The sequence below is a fragment of the Sarcophilus harrisii genome, chromosome 1 (assembly GCF_902635505.1).
Source record: "Sarcophilus harrisii chromosome 1, mSarHar1.11, whole genome shotgun sequence".
In the NCBI taxonomy this organism is placed as follows: domain Eukaryota; kingdom Metazoa; phylum Chordata; class Mammalia; order Dasyuromorphia; family Dasyuridae; genus Sarcophilus; species Sarcophilus harrisii.
The window spans coordinates 36,174,297-36,184,173 of record NC_045426.1 but is presented as its reverse complement, the minus strand read 5'-3'; the positions used below and the strand labels follow the sequence as shown (position 1 = coordinate 36,184,173).

The window sequence follows — 9,877 nt, the reverse complement described above, 5'->3', positions numbered from 1 at the left end:
AAGGGAGTCTCAAGAGGAAAATGATGATATTCTGTGTCAAGAATGATGAAAACCATGAAGAGGCTAGATTGGATAAGTAAGAGAGCACTGGTAACTTTGGATGCATCAATTTCTGTTGAATTAAGGAGGTGAGAAGAGAGATTACAAAGAGGAAAGGAAGGGGAGACAATAATTGTCGATGATTTTCTCAATGAGTTTAGCTATAAAAGGAAGAAAAGATACAGGATGACAGCTATGGGAATGAAAATATCAAGTGAAGGTTGTTGGAGGATGGGGAGAAGATGACTGTGATTGTTGTCAGTAGGGAAGCGGCCAGTAAACTGGAAGAAATTGAACATCAGGAGATTACTTGCATAAGTAAAGGGATTTACTTAGACAAGGAAAAGGGTCAGATATCTCTTCCTGTGAAAAAAAAAGGTAAAGGAGAAATAGTTGGGTAAAGCATCTGAATGATGTCAGATGAAGAGAAAGGGAAGGAGGGAAGAGAGACCTTGGTGAAGGGCTTCCAAGGAAGTGTCTTAGAAAGACTATGGAGCATGGGGATATTCTGTATCCATTTAACTAACCATAAAGTCGAGAGGAGTCTTTTTTGAATGACTACATAGATAGAACTGAGCATCTTTGAAAAGATTTGAGTCAGCTTTGGGCATGTTGTTTTCCTTCATATTTGTGACTTCTCTACTAATGTTCTCCAGTGAGAGACCATGGGGTAAGAGCCTTAGGGCCTTCTTCTATCTGTGTTCATATGACCACAAGAAGTGGTCTCTGTATTAGTTAAAATTTTATATAAGGCTTTAGTTCTTGGAATTTTTGTTTGTTCTGTTCCAGTCTAGTTAAAGGAGTCTCTGACCTTGGGAATTTCAGGGGCCAGAAGATTAAAGAATAGGAATCTGAGAAGTGGAATTCAGTTTTAATTTTGCAGCTAGTATAGCACTGATGCCCTGAGAAACAAGAGACAATCTCCAAGAGTGACTCCCTTGCAGGGACTCTAGAGCATTGTAAGAACTTGTCCAAAAGTCACGACACATCTGCACAATGCTATGCGATAACTGAGTAAATTATGAGCTTAATCCTCACTTCTCCCCAGATTATATATATATATATATATATATATATATATATATCATAGGGGAGATTATGCCTCAGATATTAGGGGAAATGTTTGTACTTTTTTCTTGCTACACCTTCAAAGTAAATTCTCTTTGCAAAATCTAATCAATATTAATGTTTAAATTAAACCAGGCACTACCATCGCCCCCCCAATAATGTACATTATTACTCATGACCTGTAGGAGCTTGAGCCAATCAATGGAGGTGGAGGAAAGATATGTCAACCTCTCTGGACCTGAGAACCCTGAGGGGGAGATGTAGCAAATTTTCCTGACTCTGGGAGAGTGAGACAGAGTATATATACTCCACAGAATATTACAAATGATGACTTGATTTGAAGAATTACCACAAAGATGGATCTAAGAAATGTGTGATTAGAAATGAAGGTGACTGAAGAAGCAGCAAATGAACAGCTTAAGTTTTTCAGTGGTATCCAATTAATAATGAAAGGACTCCAGATGCATTGGGTAGGTTTTTTTATGAAGGAATTATGAGGAAAAAAAACAGAACAGAGACAGGATTAGGAGATGAATTGAGATTGAAGGGGTTTCACATCTAGGGATCACCTATTCACTAAAGTTTGTATTGATATGGAATCTAGGAAGATAAAGATGGGTATTAAAGCCCCAGTGTGAAACAGAAATGAGAGCCACAAATAAGGAGATCAAATCCCTTCAGAGATGTGACCAAACTGATCAACAAAATAGAAAAAACCAAGAAATCCTTGTCATAATAAAGGAAAATTATTGTTAAGCTATACTCCAGCTAAAGACACAGTAGCTCCCAACTTCTTAAACTGTGGTTCATGATCCCATATGGGGTCTCATAACTGAATGTGAAGTTCATGAAATTATGATTTATTATCAGTAAATGTTTGATTTGTCTGTCTATTTTATATACCTATATACCCTAATCATGAAAAATTTCTCAAGCAAAAAGGTATCATGAGAGGAAAATGTTTGAGGCACTGCTGTAGCTGACCTATAGTATGCTACCTCCTCTTAGTAATGCATTGTTAATGTTTGCATAATCTTTATTAAGAATTTAATTAAGATTTTGCTATGCAAGACTACAGTAATACAATATTGGGGGCTATAAAAAGGCTTGTTTAGGACTTTTCCATGAATTTCTAAACTTAAAGTATAAGAAGGATATATAGGCAAGGAAGGAAGGAAGGAAGGAAGGAAGGAAGGAAGGAAGGAAGGAAGGAAGGAAGGGAAGGAAGGAAGGAAGAGAAGGAAGGAAGGAAAGGAAGGAAGGAAGGAAGGAAAGGAAGGAAGGAAGGAAGGGATGGAGGATGGAGGGAGGAAGGGAGGAGATAAGAAAAAATAAAGAATTAAGAAAGAGCCAAAGGAATAAATTTAGTCTGAAAAAGTCTCCAAGAGGAGTAACAGAAGAATTTACTCGACAGTTTTCCATAGAGAACTCCAAAGATTTGCCAGGAAATCCAACGTTTCAGGCTTAGCTCATCCCACTGCTTTGCAGATGAATCGGTCCTCATTCAGGCAGTGAAATATTTGCTAACTTCTTTTAATGAGTGTGGTTTGTAGACTGTAATTTCTATGCAGCTCCATTGCCAGGGCAGGTTTGGACGGAAATATGTGAACAATAAAGCACGACAGGGCATGCATTGTTGGGTCATAAAATGCACGTCCCGGGTGTGCTGTGAGGCGTGAAGCCAGCGGCCTTGTGCCCTCAGCCACCTGTGTATGATTCCAATCGCTCATCTGTGACTCACTGGAGGCCAGTTGGATTGTTTGAGTCCTAAGGCCATTTTATTATAAAGTTTGGACGTGAATTTCATTAAGTTTTACAGTTCCCCACACGTGTGTTTATAGCTAGAACTATCTTCCCATGTGGGATCACATTTGTTTTGTTTTTAGAAAAACCAGTCTAACTTTATGATGGTGAAAAAATAAAATGTGTATAAGGCAGAAACAAATTGGCTGCTCAAAACAAGGTGAGATATAAATCAGACAGTGCCAATTGATGACTTTGAGAACTATTCTCTGTATTAGTTAAAATTTTATATAAAGCACATTCTAGACTGTGTGGAGGCATGCTGAATAAACCACAGCATATCTGGACACTTAAATATAGCCAATCAGATGCCCCACCTAGAAAGATCAGTGTGAAAAACTTAGGCAATAGATCCAAAGGTGGGGAAACAGAGTTCAGAGTCTTCAATCTGGACATTGGTGGATGGGTTCAGGACCTATGAAGTTGGCCATCCAGGTCAGAAATCACTTCTTCTGAGTTTCCTACCACTCAGAGAGTCTTGAAGGTCTGAAGTGTTAAGTAAAACTTTGGATGAATTCTGGCACAACATGACATTCAGCCTTAAATTCCTTAAGAAATATGAATGTGGTCATAGGATTAGGCAATGTTTGAGCTGAAAGGCATTTTGGGGATAGAACTAAAGAACTTGAATTCTTGCATCCATCCTTCCTTCTTTCTTCCTTTCCTTCCTTCCTTCCTCCCTTCTTCTTTTCCTTCCTTCCTCCCTTCCTTCCTTCCTTCTTCCCTCCCTCCCTTCCTTGTTCCCTCCCTCCTTCCTTGTTTTCCTTCCTTCCTTCCTTCCTTCCTTCCTTCCTTCCTTCCTTCCTTCAGGGCTATGAATTCAGTAGGACTTGAGTTCAAATGTGACCTTGGACACTTAACACTTTCTAGCTGTGTGACCCTGGCAAGTCATTTAACCCCAATTGTCTCAGGAAAAAAAAATGCCCCTTTAGGTCCCAGTCTTTCCAAGTACAAAATGAAAATATTGGTCTGCAGATCCTATAATATCAGCAAGCTTCTTGAGGACATGATCTGTTTCATCTGTTTCTGTCTAACTCCAATGCCTGGAATATAGTAGGGATTTCATAAATAAATAATTGTGGATTGATTCCAATTCTGACCCTCTGAGATTTCTTTTGATTTTTAGTCCTCTATGACTTCCTAAAAGCAGAGACAGAACTAGATTCCAAGTGTTTTTACTCCAGATATGAAGTTCTTTCCACTTTACCATACCCAAAAGAACAAATGATACATTAAAAATAAATTATAAAAATTTATAAATCTCAAACTCAATCTCTTGCCAAAGGTTTGGACCTTGTCCAAACACAAAGCTCTGCTACCCAGCTATCCCACCACTGTCATCAGCACCAAGTCCTCTGCCAGCTTTAAGGTACGGTAGTATAGCAAATATATAAACCAGATTTAGTCAGAAAACCAGAGTTTAAATGCCGTTTTGGTCACTAACTGTGTGACTGTGCTGCTTCTGTCCTTGGTTCTCTCTTGTTGTACCAGATGACTTGTAATGCTCCTCCCAAATGTAAATCCTATGAGCCCCTTTCTTTTCACTTATCATGACATTTTTCCTTACTATTTTTAAAAAATATTTCAAAGAGTTATTTTGTAGAGTGTTCCCCGCCCCGTTGATCAGATTACTTTTAGACCTATAGAGAACTAAATCACATTTTGTTTAATCTGTTTTATATGAAAATATATTTCATGCAAAACAAAACTTGATGAGATTAACAAATGTAAAGGAATTTAAATTCAATGAGGTATTCTGCTATGTCAGGAGCTATTTAGTACTTCATCTTTAAGACATGTTTAAAGCAACAACATCTCGCATTAATTTTTTTAAAAATATAATGGCATAAAGAAAGTAGAAACACAGTTGTAAAATCCTGCACCAGAGAATTCACAGGAAGGAATAGATAGAGAATTGTTTCACAAGGACAATTTTCCGTGGAATTTTGAATGTCTGCTCTATTGTGAGCCAATTGGAATTATAAACCAAGAATAGGAAAAAAAAAACATCTCTAAGTCCTTAATTTTATAGATAAGGAGACTGAGGTTCAGTGAGATAAATGACTTAGGCAAACTCACAAAAATTATATGTGTAGAACCAGGATATTAATTCAAATACTCTAATTTCAAATCCATCGCTCTTAAAATATCAAATGAGATAGTTTTTGTCAAGTGCCTAACATAGTCCCTGGCATATAGGAGGTATCATTGGCTGTTGTTGTTCAGTCATATCTAACTCTTCATGACCCCCCTTTGGGGTTTGCCATTTCCTTCTTCAGCTCATTTTACAGATGGGGAAACTAAGGCAAGCAAGGTTAAGTTCTTGCCCAGGATCACATAACTAGTAAGTGTCTGAAGCCAAATTGAATTCAGGACAATGATTCTTCTGGACTCCAGGCCCAGTTCTCTATCTATATTACCACCTTTCTGCCTCAGGTGCTAAAAAATATAAGCTGTTTTATTTATTTCTATTCCGGCTACTCAGCCTAGCTATTTGGGCCTTTTCTGTATCTTCCTGGGAGAATTAGCACAATGTCTGGTATATAAAAAGAATTGTTGCAAATCAAGTTAGGATTGAGTTAAAAGCCTAGAATCCAGATGAGAATTGAAATCCAGCCGTGTGCCATATGAACATGTTCTACTGGCCACAAATTTTAAAAGAGATGATTCAGGGGGGAAAAAGAAAATTAAAATGAATGAACAGTGTGTTATCATCCTTTGCCCATAGTGGAATTTCCTATAGGCTCAAAGGTCTGGGAAGAAAGCTTTCCCATCAAACCCATGTATTCATTTCCCTCCAAGCTCTATAGTAATTAAAACCACTAACCTAGTTAACTTTAGCCTGCTACCAACCATAGTCTTTATGAGAACATAGATAACAAACTATGAAGTAGGATTCTTTATAAGCACAGACATAAAGGGAAAGAGAAGCTATAAAAATGTCAAAGGGGAAAAGTTATATTCCCAGTACAGTTTAGTGAATATTTTGCCAGAGAACAAAGCAAAAAAAAATAAGAGTTTTAAATGGAGATCTTTATAGAATCAGAGAATATTAGAACTAGAAATCGCCTTAGAGACCATTTTATAGCTGAGGGAACTGAGACATTTTTTCAGTCCCACAGCCAGTGAATGACAAAGTGGACACAAGAACTCAAATTTCCTGACTTCACCTCTCAGAGTCTAAATTAAACAAATCATAGCGAAATGCCTGCAGGCCAGATTGGTGGATTCTTCCATTTGGGATGCAGAGAGTTATCTATGAACTATGACCAGATTTTCACCAGCCAGAGAAAAGAGAACAGGTTAAAACTTGTAGTCAGAGATTGGGAGGGCCATTAATAGATAGAAAGCTGGGTCTGGAGTCAAGAAGACTTTAATTCAAATCCTTCTTCTGACACTAGCTATGTAGTCCTAAGCAAGTCAGCCTCAGTTTCCTCATCAATAAAATGGGGATAATGATAATAATGGAGGATGAAATCTACATCAGGACAAAGAATCATAGAGACCGAATGCAGATCAAAGAATGTTCTTTTCACCTTTTTTTTTTCTTTCTTGTGGCTTTCCCCTTTTATTCTAATTTTCCTTTCACAAGATGACTAATACAGAAATATGTTTAAAATTATTATACATGTAAATCAGATTTCTTGTTGTCTTTGGGGAAGGGAGATAAAAGGGAAAGAAAGAAAAAAATTGGAACTCAAAATCTTACAAAAGTGAATGTTAAAAACTATCTTTATATGTAATCAGAAAAAATAAATACTATTAAATGAAAAAGAAATATACAGTAAAATAATATAGATATAAGGAGAGTCCCTCAAGTGGCAAGGTCCCATGTGCCGTCTTTGTGTGGCTCAAAGGGAAACAAGTAAACATCGTTGCTTTTTCTTCCCCAGGCCTTCTCCAAGGGAGACTCATTCCTGCCAGAAGAAGCAGGAAGTAGGGGCCATATGCTACTTTGCTTTCTTCAGAAAGTGAGGATACCTGGCTGGAATTATTTCTGTCTTCTCATTTGATTATTATAAGTCTATGATTAGGTTCAAGCTAACTTCTGATCACTTTGTCATTATCAGGGGGGAAAAAGTTCTCCAAACTCTCTATTCAAGGCTTGATCCCTTTCCTATCAAACACCAATCTCATAATTAATACATGTAGCAAATAACAAAGAAACCTATTTATCCAAGTTGTAGAGAAACAGAAATCGGAGGAAGGATATATACCAGACAATACAGATTGATTAGCTCTCCCATTGGGAGACTCTGCTCAGCTGAGAGGTTCCAGATCTTAGCCAAAGGGAATTATTCAGGTCTCTAGTATAGAAAGCTGGGGACAAGGGAATGATGGAAACTTACCTTATATTTTTTCTTTCGGTGGTTAATAAGGTTTGTCTTCCTTCTTGAAGCTAGATGACAGAAGCTCCTAAGAACTTTTGGCTCGTCCACAGTATGGGAGGTTTCTGATTGTGAACAGGACTTCCCTGACCTGTGAGGCAAAAAGAAATGACTCCACATTTCACAGAGTGACAATAAATGATGGGATACCATTCCAAATGCTGGGACTTGGCACTTAGGCACTAAAACTGTTTCAAAAGAGAAAACAAAATGGTCACAAAGTTGGCCATCAAAGTGGGCTGCCACCATATTGATGGGGCTTTCCTATATGAACAAGAAAAAGAAATTGGACAGGCAATCTAAGCAAAGATTGCAGATGGAACCACACAGGGAAGCTGTGGCATATGTACCACTGCCCAGAATTGATCAGACCTGCCCTGGAAAAGACCTTTAATAGCCTCCAAATTGATTATCCTGATCTCTATATTTTCTACTATCCTATCTCTTTTAAACCTGGCAAAGATTTATATCTAATAGATAAAAACCACAAAATCATCAGTGATTCTATGAATTTGAGTGATACTTGAAAAGCTATGGAGAAATGTAAGGTTTCGAGTTTCGTGAAGTCCATTGGAGTGTCTAACTTCAACTGCAGGCATTTAGAGATGATCCTGAATAAAACTGAGTTTAAATATAAACCTATCTGCCATCAGGTAGAATGCCATCCTTAACTGAATCAATGCAGTTCTGCAGACCAAATGATATACAATGCTTTGGGATTCTACAGAGAGGCTCATGGATAGATGAAAAGTCTCCCATTCTTCTAGATAACCATCCCGGGAGTCATTGCCAAGAAGCACAATCAAACCCTAGCCTAGATTATTCTGCAATACCAGGTTCACTGAAGGGTAGTAGTCATGGCAGAGGGTTTTAATGAAAAGCAGATCAAAGAGAATGGAAGACATGGAAGTCATTGGAGGCCTTAACAAAAACTTTAGCTACCTGACTCGACCTATTCAAGGAAACTATCCTTCCAATGGTGAATATTAATGGAGTTCGGAATCAGAAGATTTGTGGCTCTAAGGCAATACATGTCTCTCAAAGGAATAGCCCACATTCTGTTGATTTTCATGGAAATTGAGTCCAGTGTCATGGTTAAACCATATCAAGACATAGTTTAAAGGTAGTTTTCCATTATAAACTCTGCCTTTCTTGCCCTCAATAAGACAGATACACATTTATGGAGCATTTCAAAATTTGTCAGGCACTTGATATGCTTTAATGCAAGTATTATCTACTTTTTCCCAAGAAAGGTAACCTTTACTCAGAGAGGTTGCATGAGAGAAAGTATTGGCTCATAGTCTTCCTCCTTCTTCAGATCTTACCATTACACTGTATAATTCAAAATGTATGTTGATATCCCCTCCAACATCTTAACTATTCAATTCCTTAATCTCCTTAATTTTCATGGATAATTTCTTCATTTCATCATCTACTATACATGAACTGTCTTGGGAATGGCAATCCCCTTCAGTTCTCTACAATTTCATCCTGGCTGCTTTTATATCCAACATGAATGCAATAATTTCTGTAACTTTAATGTACTTTGCTAATACTATGGAGTACAAAAGAAAGTCAATTTTATATATATATATATATATATATATATATACATATATATGTTTACAAATTGTTTTTTTTAAATCCCTCCTGGAGCAGAAATCAATAATTAAGAATTAAGAAAATAATCACATTATGTGATTACATACAAATAATGAATATATATACACATATATGCATATGAACATTCAAAACCCAGAAGAACACAAGCCACTATAAGCTTTGAGGCTGACGAATATCCACATCTGAGGTAACCCCTAAGGCAAAAAAAAAATCTTTAAATCTGGCATTTGTCTAATAAAGAAAATGTAACTTGAATGCATACTATTCTGGGTGCACTTTCATGATTTTAATAATTTAAGACCAAGGAAGTTATCAAATAAATACTATCAATTCTATCAAATAAAAATCATTCTTTATAAAATAAACTGTTAAACCTAACCCCCCAAAATTGAACTCTATGCTTAAAGAACCTGGAGCAAGATTAAGGCAGATTGGGGTTCTCCTGCTCTTTCCAACTCAACTCCTTATACTACATATAGCATTTACCTCCACCAAAAAGAAGGGAGTTTAATTTTAATGAGCTCTTGGACAGAGGTTATATTCATACACAGTTCTTTACAAATCTTAAAGTGTTATGGAAATGGCAGCTATTTGTGTGAGTAGTCTATAATCAAATTCAAGAAAAAGGCAGCCAGGAACTTAATAAAAGTTTATTGATTGATTGGAAGATAAGCAAACAGGAGGGAGGTCAAAACTTGCCCAGTGTCATACAGACTATAATGTAGGAGTTAAAAAAAAAATGAATTCACATTAATTATATACAAGAGAGGAAAAACTTTACCTTAGTTCTGGAGGAGATGAGGGTAGCATATAATCTCTCTGTAGCTAGGAAAACTGCCAAAGTGACTGTCTTTGCCTGATTTTCTCAGCTCTTGTGAGACCCCCATAACCAAGACATACTGTTGTCAAGCTAATATTTTGTTGTTTAAAGTCTTCTTATTATGGGTCAAAAGGAA

At 37.0% G+C, this 9,877-nt stretch overlaps 1 pseudogene; it reads left to right on the top strand.

Annotated features, from left to right (window-relative positions):
- The first annotated feature begins 3,312 nt into the window (after positions 1-3,312).
- On the top strand, positions 3,313-8,224 carry LOC105749723 (annotated as a pseudogene).
- The last annotated feature ends 1,653 nt before the right edge of the window (positions 8,225-9,877 follow it).